Genomic DNA, 12295 nt, shown 5'->3' with positions numbered 1-12295 from the left:
CAGATTAAGTGCCTGTACCACGTGTGTGATATTGAAGGGCAGCATTGGCTGAATATGTTGTCAGCTGTACCATGGGGAGGCTCAATCAGGAACAATTAGCAAAAGGGTATCTTTTGATCACAAAGCACATTGTAACAATAATTGCATGTTTACAGTTTTACAATGCCCTCCATTATACCTTTAACTGTTCATTTATAGCTTGCAGGGCTCCAGACTAAAAAAATGACTTAGGAGCCATTGGCTCCTAAACTGAAACTTTAAGGAGCCAAATGGCTGTTTTTTGTCACCAAATCACAGAATTGCTCATTTTAGATTGCTGTTCAGAAACAAGATAGAAAGCAGAAGGAAGACAGCTGATAACCCATTAATCTGAGGTTTAATAAAGATTATACAGTATATAGTTGAGAAGATAAGTTTGCATTCCCTTTTGTCTCATAAATGTTCACACCCCTTTCATTATTTATAAAGAATATAAGAGATAAAAGTTGTTTTTATCTTTTTTTATTTAATTCTGCTCTTCACAATCTACATTACAGATATTTACATATAGTATGCATATGGTAGTGTTGTCTTCTTGAGCATCAATGAATGTTTGTACCTTGTGTAATAGTTGTGAAGTCCCTCAATTGTCCTAAGTGTCAAAAGCTTGATCTCATATATATATATATATATATATATATATATATATATATATATATATATATATATATATATATATATATATATATATATATACACACACACTACTGTTCAAAAGTTTGGGGCTGCACTTGACTGAAATGTTTCTCATGATCTTAAAAATCTTTTGATCTGAAGGCGTATGCTTAAATGATTGAAATTAGTTTTGTAGACAAAAATATAATTGTGCCAACATATGAATTTATTTAATTACAAAACTACAATTTTATTTTAAAAAAAAAAAAAAAATTTTTTGAAATTGATAACTTGGACCGAATAATTAAGAAAAGCAGCCACTAAGTGTCCAGCATAGATGGGAACTCCTTCAATACTGTTTAAAAAGCATCCCAGGGTGATACCTCAAGAAGTTGGTTGAGAAAATGCCAAGAGTATATTTCTGCAAATTCTAGGCAAAGTGTGACTACTTTGAAGATGCTAAAATATAACATAGTTTTGATTTATTTTGGATTTTTTTAGTCACAACATAATTCTCATATTTCCATTTCTATTATTCCATAGTTGTGATGACTTTACTATTATTCTAAAATGTGAATATATATAAAGAATGAGTAAGTGACCCTAAACTTTTGAATGGTAGTGTGTGTGTGTGTGTGTGTGTGTGTGTGTGTGTGTGTGTGTGTATATATATATATATATATATATATATATATATATATATATATATATATATATATATATATATAAATAAATGTTTTTACAATATTGCCTTAGTCTTTCACTGTTACCAGATGGCCCAGACACAGACTACAAGAGTGCAAATTGAATGAAATCCCAGATGCAGTTTATTGTGCTACTCCAATCACAATCAATAATTACCAGAAGAAAAAACGTGGTACACAATACGGGACTTTTAATTATAAAGAAGCCCGAAATACACATGTGACTTTTATTTTTAAATGTCTGCACTCGTAGTTGTGAGCTCACTGACGACTGATTCGCTGAGAAAATGAATCTGTTTCAAACTGCTAACCTGAGCTCCTGAGTTTAAACCCTGAGATTTTTTTTTCGGGTGATTCATGAAAAAGATCCGGTTCAAAAGAGTCATTTGTTCACGACTCTCTTGCGCTGGGTTTGTTGTTGCGTGCGGTGCAGCGAGCTCGTCAGAAACAGAATGGGTGAAAAGCATCGTGAGACATACTGGTGCATCTAAAGATGTATTCAATAACTCACAAGATGATATCTGACGAAACCGCATATGAACGCACACAACCCGACTGTCGCCAATGGCGACTAGATTTTAAATTATAGTCACAATAAATTATTTTTGGTTGCATTTGTGACCATTTTAGTCACAGTCTGGGGCCCAGGCTTGCGTTCCTTTCTGTGTTGCAAGACATTGAGAATATTTCTGTCAAATGCAAATATAGCTGTGAGACATGTTCAAATTTCCTTCCACTACTTTGGTTGTTTTTCCAAGAAACAGCCACAGGCTGAGTTAATACAGGGGTACTAGTCCTGAAGAGTCGATACGTGAGCTGAAACTGAGTTAAAACTCTAGAGCACTAACCTAAAAAACTCATCTGTGTGGGATAAAATGTAATTCGCTTTTAGACCCACACAGTGGACATTTCACCTTGGAACTGCCATAATAAATGAAAGGAGTCACGTCATGTCATATTTTGAAAAGACATCGCCACAGTCACGTAATTTTTATGAGATTATTTTATTTCGCCTTTATTAGATAATGCAGTGAAGAAGACAAGAAACAACAGGGGAGAAAAGGGAAATCAGGAAAGGACCTGTAGTCGTCACTCGAACTCAGGTCACCCATGACACTACCGTACCATTTGTTGGAACAATTCCAATGCTGTAGCTATGACTCCAAAGAGTAGTTTCCATTTCACAGAACCATTGAATTCTGCTGACTTCTTTGGCCCAACTTCAGGACATCTACTGCAGATCCATTCAGAATAAAAAAGCAAAGAAAAACACACACACTTATAAGCTGCCCTGTGGACTTTATTACATATCAGAAAATAAAAAACCAGAGGAGAACCAAGGCCGCATCAGGTCATTTTTATTTGTATAGAGCTTTTCACAGCACACATCGTTTCAAAGCAGCTTTACAGAAAATCATGCATTAACAGAAAATGAAACCATAATATTTATAAAGTCTTAGCGTCATCATTGTGTAGTTTGATAAAATATGATTGTAAATTGTGTATAATAATAAATTAAATAATTGTATTTAGAACCCCAGTGAGCAAGCTGAAGGCGACTGTGGCAAGGAACACAAAACTCCATAAGATGTTGGTTAATGGAGAAAAATAACCTTGGGAGAAACCAGGCTCGCTGTGGCGGCCAATTCCCCTCTGACTAAACAACATGAATATAATGCCAATATTACTTATTTGTGTGCAATGCAAGTCATGGTTTAAAATTAGTAAACTAAGTAAGTGTTAAGGGCCAGTGTTTAAACAAAGATCATGGATGAACTGTAAGATGAATGATTAATGTCTTTGAAGTTCATTCTGGGTTAACTGCAGAAGTTCACATAGATGCATTGTCCTTTTTTAGTTGGCTGATGAAGGCTTTTGTTGCCAATTAAATTATTGTCTATGTATTCCATTTTAAGAGTGTAGTCCATCATTAGACCGAGGTGATGGAGGCAGAGATCAGTGATGTGCATCGCAGTTCAACCGGCAGGTCATTTCAGTGAGGTCTGTCGTAAGTCCAAGTTTTAGGCAGTGGCATATGAAGTATCCCGTGTCTTATGGTTGGAGTTGGCATCAGTGATTGTGTTTTCCAGAAAAGGTTTTAACACCATCATTCTCTATGGTGTGTGCTCTGTAGGAGATAATAATTACACCATAGCTTACAGGTAGACGGTACCTCATCATTACGTGGCTGTCAATGTTCTAGACAGCGAGAGGCAGCGTTCATTAATTTGGCACACTTATCCGGTGCATAATGATAATAACAGCCTATGAGACGATGAAGTTGAAAGCCATGTTTTGCATAAATATGAGATTGTGTATGACTTACGGTCCTAAAAGAGCTGATTGAATAATGAGTAGCAATTGAAAGCATTAGCTCACTGGAAACGACCACTATTCATCTGTAAACTTCATTAGGGTAACAGAAGACAATTATAACTTCTGGCTGCCAATTTTTTTTTTTTTTTTTTTTTTTTTTTTAGCTTAGCAACATAATTCATGAGTTTTTTTCTCTTTTAGTAAAATGTTATATGCTATCTATTCTAAAGAGTGATATATCTGTTGATGCAATTCCAGAAGCTAACTATAGTGAATAAATTTCACTAAATGCCAAGTGTAATATGGCTCAATCCTATTTGCCTGTGTAGATAATGTAGGATCCCTTACAAAAGTACTGTGATGATATTAGTTGGCAATGCCATGGTCCTTTTATATATACAGTACTGTGAATCTAAATGCTTACCATATTCAGATTCATGAGTATTTACATGGTACTCCAAGATTATTCAAAGGACACCATGGTACTAATATGTCTTTTAAAAACATGGTATTTCCATGGTTCTTTTTGATATTTGGGTCAATGATGTGATCCTGATATTTTTTATTTTATTTTATTTATTGTTTTTAATGTCGGAAAGTTATTCAAAAATACATTAAAATAGAACGCACACAGAACAATTACACCTCTTCTGTAGTGAATCAATTACTGAGCTTAAAGTCATTTTTTTAAATGTGGCATAACCATCCAGATACTGAGAAAGGAAAAAAAAAAAAAATCATAAAAATTATATTCTTTGGGGGGGTGGCATAGGACCCCTTTAGATCCTCAAGACTTTTTGTGAAGTTTAAAAAAAAAAAATTATGATAAGACACTTTTTTTCCCCCCAGGTCATTTGGAGTAACCGTGAGAAAACTTCTTGATATTCTTATCTCAAAAATGAATGATAGTTGTCCAAAATATGGTTTTACCTTGAAAAATATGTTTGAAAAGTATGCTTTTTTTAAATTATTTTTTTAATTTTTATTAATGATAAAGTTGTGTACACTAGGGTTGCACGGTTTACCGGTACAAAGAAGTATTGCGATACCAGAAAAATTTAAACGGTACGATATCATCTTGTTGCTAATTTTGGTACCATATTACAGTATGCTGTCATTAGCAAAATTATATGAGATGTGACAGTTTTGAGATGAAATCAATGCAATTTGAAAATCAAATAAAAAAACATCTGGATATGGCCAAGTGTGATCATTAAACAGCAGAAGGATGTAATTTCATTCAGACAGTGCTCACCCTGTCAGTCACAGCGCTCGTTCAAAGAGGGAGCAGTGCTTTCTTGAGGTAATGGCAGAAAAAGAGCATCTGGTTTTATTCACACTAAGTAATGACAAACCTAGACGTGACATGTATTATAAAGGGCTTGTGTGACAATTTTTACAGGTTTATTTAAATTCAGAGTTGTTAAAACATTGATAATGATCTGTAATCCTTGTTAATAAATGATACACATATTAAAACTTACCATGGATTTACTGTAGTAATATTGTATTAACCATGACAGTAGTAACCACGACTGTAGTAACCATGTTTTTCTCTCTCTCTCTCTCTTTTTGGCAGAAACCAAGGTTTTGATACAATTAACCATGGTTTTACTACAGCATTGCTGTAGTATCCATATGGTAACTTGGTTTTAGTAATAGTAACAATATAATAATATCTATGGTTAATTTTGAGATTTCCTCTCCTGCGTCTCCTTCCCTTGATGTTATCCTCCAACCCAAGTAATACTTCTACCTGCAAATACAATAACCTCCATCAAGTACTGTTGTCTGTTCCAGAACCAATCTGCTCATTCACCACTCACCTGCCATTTGCTGTCTGTGTTTGTTCAAATACCTGCTTTTGGGTTCACCACCATCTTCGAGTCTGGGTTACTGTAACAGGATGTTGTAACCTTGGAACTGGAGGGACGACTGATGAAAGGAACATTTCTCAGCCTTGAGGTACAGATGGTATTCCCTCAGTTTTTCCAACATTAGTGCGACGTGTTGAAGATGGTCGGTCTCGTTCTGAGAGTACACCAGGATGTCGTAGATGTAAACGACGATGAATCGATGGAGGTACTCGCAGAACACCTCATTCATGAAGCCCTGGAACACAGAGGGGGCGTTGACCAGGCCATACGGCATCACTTGGTACTCGTAGTGGCCGGTTGTAGTTACAAAGGCAGTCTTCCATTCATCTCACCTCCGGATTCAAATGAGGTTATACGCGCTGTTAGAAATATTTCTTGGTCTACCTGACCTTGGCTTGGTATCAAGAGATCCCTGAATTTTCCACTTCTTAATAAGTGATTGAACAGTACTGACTGGCATTTTCAAGGCTTTGGATATCTTTTTATATCCTTTTCCATCTTTATAAAGTTCCAGTTCCTTGTTACGCAGGTCAGGTTTGACAGTTCTTTTCTGAGGCTCAGTATCTAGCCTGCTCAGTGCATCTATGTGAGAGTTAACAAACTCATTGACTATTTATACACAGACACTAATTGCAATTTTAAAAGCCACAGGTGTGGGAAATTAACCTTTAATTGCCATTTAAACTTGTGTGTGTCACCTTGTGTGTCTGTAACAAGGCCAAACATTCAAGGGTATGCAAACTTTTGATCAGGGCCATTTGGGTGATTTCTGTTATCATTATGATTTAAAAAGGAGCCAAACAACTATGTGATGATAAGTGGCTTCATATGATCACTATCCTTAAATAAAAGACTAAATTTTTTTTGCATGATCAGTCATATTTTCAAAATCAATGCCAAAATTTCACAATTTCTGCCAGGGTATGTAAACTTTTGAGCACAACTGTATATATACACGCACACACAAAATCACCAGCCACTTTATTAGGTACACCTGTACATCTACTTATTCATGTGATTATCTAATCAGCCAATTGTGTGGCAGCAGTGTAATGTATATAATCATGCAGATATGGATCAGGAACTTCAGTTAATTTTCACATCAAACATCAAAATGATTTTTTTTTTTTTTTATCTCAGTGATTTTGACTGTGGCATGATTGTTGGTGCCAGACGGGCTGGTTTGAGTATTTCTGTAACTGCTGATCTCCTGGGATTTTCACTCACAACAGTCTCTAGAGTATATAGAGAATGGTGTGAAAAACAAAAAACAACCAGTGAGCGGCAGTTCTGTGGACAAAAATGACTTTTTGATGAGAGAGGTCAACTGAGAATGGCCAGACTGGTCCAAGCTGACAGAAAGGCTATGGTATCTCAGCTGTATTGTACAACACACTGTATTGTAGTGAGCAGAATAACGTCTCAGAATGCACAACATGTCGAACCTTGAGGTGGGTGGGCTACAACAGCAGAAGGCCATGTTGGGTTCCACTTCTGTCAGCCTAGAACAGAAAACTGAGGCTGCAGTGGGCCTACCATTTGTGTACCTCAGCAGAAATCCAGATTTGTCAGACCAAGTGATGTTTTTCCAATCATCTACTGTCCAGTTTTGGTTAGCCTGTGCCAACTGCAGCCTCACGGCAGGTTCATCCTCCATGAGCGTGGCATGAGTGAGGTGCGAGCAGCGCGTGAGCGGGGCGGTCGCATTGGCTGTTCACATTGGCTGCGTCTCTTCCGCGAGAAACAGCAGCACCTCTGCACAGAAAATAAAGTTATTTATGGGGTCCTATGCCAATTTTTTTCTTATATAAGGTCATAATAAGCTGAGGTTATTGCTGCTTCAAGGACAACAGCGGGCAGTCACGTGCACTTCATCTTTATCAGCACTTGGTTGTGATTGGTTAATGTTAGTGTCTAAACTGTACACCTATATAAACAGAATGGCAAAAGGTCTGGTAGTTTATTAATTCTTTCCTTTATTAAGCTATTTTATTGAGTTTACTTAATGCAGACATATAAATTGTAGTGTACCATAGGTTCGGTTTGAATTATTTTGATTTGCTTTTGTGTCTTTTCAATAATCTCCTGATTATTTTAGTGTTGTACTGCACCCAGAGAAGCGTGGCAAAAATAGGTTAAATGCCAAAACTATCTGCTCACTGCCGCGTCTGGGACACGTCACCTCATGACTCACGCTTGCAGTGTAAATGGTGTCATCTGTTAACATGGGCAAACGCAAAATGCATCACTAACGCCACACTCATGGAGGATGTGTGAACCCGGCGTCAGTTTCCTGTTCTACAGTAGTGGTACCCAGAGGGGTCTTCTGCTGCTGTAGCCCATTCATGTTGTACATTCAGAAATGCTTTTCTGCATAGAACTGTTGTATCGTGTGGTTATTTGGGTTACTGTCACCTTCCTGTCAGCTTGGCCATTCTCCTCTGACCTCTGTCATTAACAAGCCGTTTTCGCCCACAGAACTGCCGCTCGCTGGATGTTTTTTGTTTTTCTAACCATTCTCTTTACACTCTGGAGACTGTTGCACTTGAAAATCTCAGGAGATCAGCTGTTACAGAAATACTCAAACCAGCCTGTCTGGCACCAACAATCATGCCACGGTCTAAATCACTGAGATCACATTTTTTTCCCCATTTTGATGATTGATGTGAACATTAACTGAAGCTCCTGACCCATATCTGCATAATTTATACATTACACTGCTGCCACGTGATTAACTGATTAGATAATCATATGAAAAAATAGATTTAGAGGTGTACCTAATAAAGTGGCCGGTGAGTGTATATTTATATATATATATAGAGAGAGAGAGAGAGAGAGAGAATGCTAAAAACATTTTTCAAAAATGTATGGAACCAACATGGACCCAAAGATTGCATTTTAACCAACCTTACTTGTAAATACCCCATTTTTGGTTAGTGATTACAGTAGAATGATTACACACTGAATGCACCTTTTCCCAGAAAAGTTACGCAAAGGAATAGTTCATTCCCAAAAATGTCAATTTTGTCATAATTTACTCACCATCCAAACCCGTATGACTTTCTTTCTCATGCGGAACGCAAAAGGATGTTATGAATATCTTGGTCCGTCTTTTCAATGCGATGGCAGTGTATATTGTCTCACTTTAAAACATAAAGAAGGACCCGAAAGTATTATAAAAGTAGTCCATGCAACTCCTGCATCATATTCCAAGTTTTCTGAAGGCAAATGATAGATTTTGGTGAGAATCAACCCGAAATTGAAGTCATTTTTCATTGTGCAACAAACGTCAAGATTTTCATTCATGAGTGCTATGAGAGAAGCTCATTCACAGTGGCTCATTGCATGATTTTTTTGTGTGAACTATTCCTTTAAGTGGATCAATGTGGTCAAATGTTCTCATTTACTTTTGATGTTAAAATGTGTCTCCCATTGATGCTTGAGGATGTTGAGGAATGGACTTCCTTTTAGGTGGGTTCCTCCACATTTTATTAAACCAGCTTCAAACAAGGATGTCCATGTAGACTTGCAGCGAGATTAGTTTACCCATTCCATCTACTCAATAATTATTCTAGTTACTCTCTTCCTCAAATTATTCTTTCAAAAGCCAACTTTTGAGAGCGCATAATGGTTTAATTATCAAGTCAGAGGTGAGCAGGAGGAAAAAAACTGAGATTTTTAGCTTGAGTCAGTGAGCGTCTTGCTTGGATGAGGTGAAGGAGAGAGAAGCTAAGAACGTTCCTAATGTGATGGGCCTGTGGAAAAGGTTATCCCTCCTTCAAACAAGCCATTTAGCTCCTCTCTACAGGGCTGATGTGCACTTAAGAAGTAAAAACAAGAGAGGAAGTAAAGAGTGACACAACACGGATGGAAAAAAAGAATTCAGATGGAAGAGATTAAATTCCTCAACTCCTGTGAATACTGGAAAATCTTGTTAGTTTGCCCTGATGCCCTCAAGTGTCTCCGTGGGAGTACGTCTTTTCTGCGAGAATGTGTGTTTACATCCCTTTCGGCACACATTCGCTATCAGACTGTTGACCCCCTCTAGAGAGAAAGAAAGTGAATGAAATGAAAGGATGAGAGACATCGCACTACAGTACAGGGGATGAGAGAGCGGAGATAAGGGTGAGAGAGAGAGAGACAGAAGGGCTCAGGAGATGAGAGGGAAACCACTTGACAAGACATAAAACAGAGGAGATTAGAGAGGCTAAGAGATGAAGCACAGCAGGTCTTCAGAAGCTAATACACACATTTCACAGAACTTTGCACGAGCACTACTCGCTTGTACCGTTCAGAACACTTTAATTTACCGAGACTATGCTCACAAGAGACTTTTCTTTTTAGAGGAGATTCTAATGCATTATGTAGATGCAGAGATGGTACCGCAACCATGAAACGCATCTGCTTACTCTTTGTTTACCGTGATTGCAAACACAGCATCTGTAATACGCAAATAATCATTGATCAATAGCACACACAGGAATAGACTGAAAGGCCGGAATGTGATTAAATAATACTGAATAGCCTATATCTGAAGAACTTACTGTATATAAAAAGCATCATCTCCTCCAAATATATCTAATATTTATATTGTTGAGAGTGACAGGAAAGCATAAGGAGCCTTTTGTCAATTCTACCTTAACTATTCATTAGTACTCTTTGAGGGCTTTTGGCACAACCAAGGACCTGTTTACACCTGGTAATAACATCCATCTCGGGTAATCTAATCACAAGTGGTCAGTGAAGAGCTGGCTGATTCTCACGAAACCTGTCAAGAAATGTCCTGATCTGATTTTACTCCAAAATTAAAAGAAACAAATGGGAAATTTTGTTTTGCATATAGATAATGAATGTAGGGCTTCTGAGATTTTATGCATTGTGGCATTATTTTCATGACAGTTGAGCGATCATCTAATCAGCCAATCATGTGGCAGCAGTACAGTGCATAAAATCAGGCAGATATGGGTCAGGAGCTTCAGTTAATGTTCACATCAACCATCAGAATGGGGAAAAATGTGATCTTAATGATTTCAACCGTGGCATGTTTGTTGGTTCCGGGTTTGTTTTAGTATTTCTGTAACTGCTGATCTCCTGGGATTTTTACGCACAACAGTCTCTAGGATTTACTCAGAATGGTGCCAAAAACAAAAAACATCCAGTGAGCGGCAGTTCTGCAGATAGAAACGCGTTGTTGATGAGAGAGGTTAATGGAGAATGGCCAGACTGGTTCGAGCTGATAGAAAGGCTACGGTAACTCAGGTAACCACTCTGCACAACTGTAGTGAGCAGAATAGCATCTGAGAATGCACAACACGTCGAACCTTTAGGCAGATGGGCTACAACAGCAGAAGAAAACATCGGGCACTTTATTAGGACCAAAGTTAGTTTATATTTAAATTGTAAAGTTTTTATACATCATAGTAGTACTCCTTTGAACTGCCTATAATTGCTTACTAAATTTTTTTTAAACATTGTAAAACAGCATGTATTTATTTTTATTTTTTACTTTTATATAGTAAAAATTGACAATGTAACAGTAATGAGAATCATCATTTAAAACAATGGGAATAGTAAAAGTAAAATGTCCGGTAGTGTTAGGCTAATGAGGATTAGGGGGTAAATGTGCTTGAGTGTCCTGAAAATAATGTCACAAAGGAAAAATCTTAATGGTCCTAAATGTAAGCTTCATTTTCATTATGCAAAATATTTATTTGTTTTTGTTTATTTTTTAAGATTTGCGGTTAAATATCACCAGGACATTTTCTTGACCAGTTTTGTGAGAATCGGCCCTGCTGTTTACATCTGAAATGTGATGTTTGAGTGGAATTCTAAATATTTTGTTGTACTCTTCTAGCTGGCCAGGTACTTACAGCCACAGCTGAATATCTGATCAGTTGCCATGGTTACACCTTTTTTTCTTTTTTTTTATTGCAAGTGCCGATTTGAGAGATGTGAAGTGATTCCCATGGCTGCCATTAGAGTGATCAGTTGGAAATGTGGTATGCGTGAACATGTGTGTATGCATGCTGATTTTGTGTCTGTGTGTACGAGGTTTCTCTGGCAGCAAATGCAGGTGTCATCTTGTTATCTCGTTATCGCAGCTCAACCATATCCCTGATGACCCAGACACTGCAAGAAACAGTGAGGTCTCTAAATCTAGTGGTCAAAATAACCAAAAATGTCTGCCATCTCACGAGCTATAGCCATATGCACTTTAATGGTACATGTTATGCACACAATGGTCAACAAACTCCATGAGAGCGACAGAAAGTGAGATAACACAGAAGGTACGATTTTTAAGAGATAAAGAAAGGAAATAAGTTCTATATGGATAGCTGATGGATGTGGACATGGACTTTATTTTGATCAAGATTTTAGGGTAAATTGTATTTGTATAAGGGAAAGTGTATGTTTTTGTTTTAATGCTGTTATTTAGCATGTCATACAACAGGGCACACACCGTGGGACATTTTAAACTGAGGTGCCATTTTATAGCTTTAAAACTAACAATTAGCATTTGATCTTGGAGTCCCTTTATTTACTGTAGTTTGTATTGCCTTCATAAATTAAAAACACTAATGGAAATTGTTATAATGATTGTTTTTTTTTTTTTTTTTAGAGGTAAGAAATGTTGGCTGTCTAAAAATCAGGCTTGTTGATATTTCACCCACAGAAATTTGGACACAATCTCAGCTACCGTATTTATGAATTATATTTTGACCAATGTTATCTTTTAAGACTGTA

The sequence above is a fragment of the Myxocyprinus asiaticus genome, chromosome 19, assembly GCF_019703515.2.
Source record: "Myxocyprinus asiaticus isolate MX2 ecotype Aquarium Trade chromosome 19, UBuf_Myxa_2, whole genome shotgun sequence".
NCBI lineage: Eukaryota > Metazoa > Chordata > Actinopteri > Cypriniformes > Catostomidae > Myxocyprinus > Myxocyprinus asiaticus.
This window is presented reverse-complemented; position numbering follows the sequence as displayed.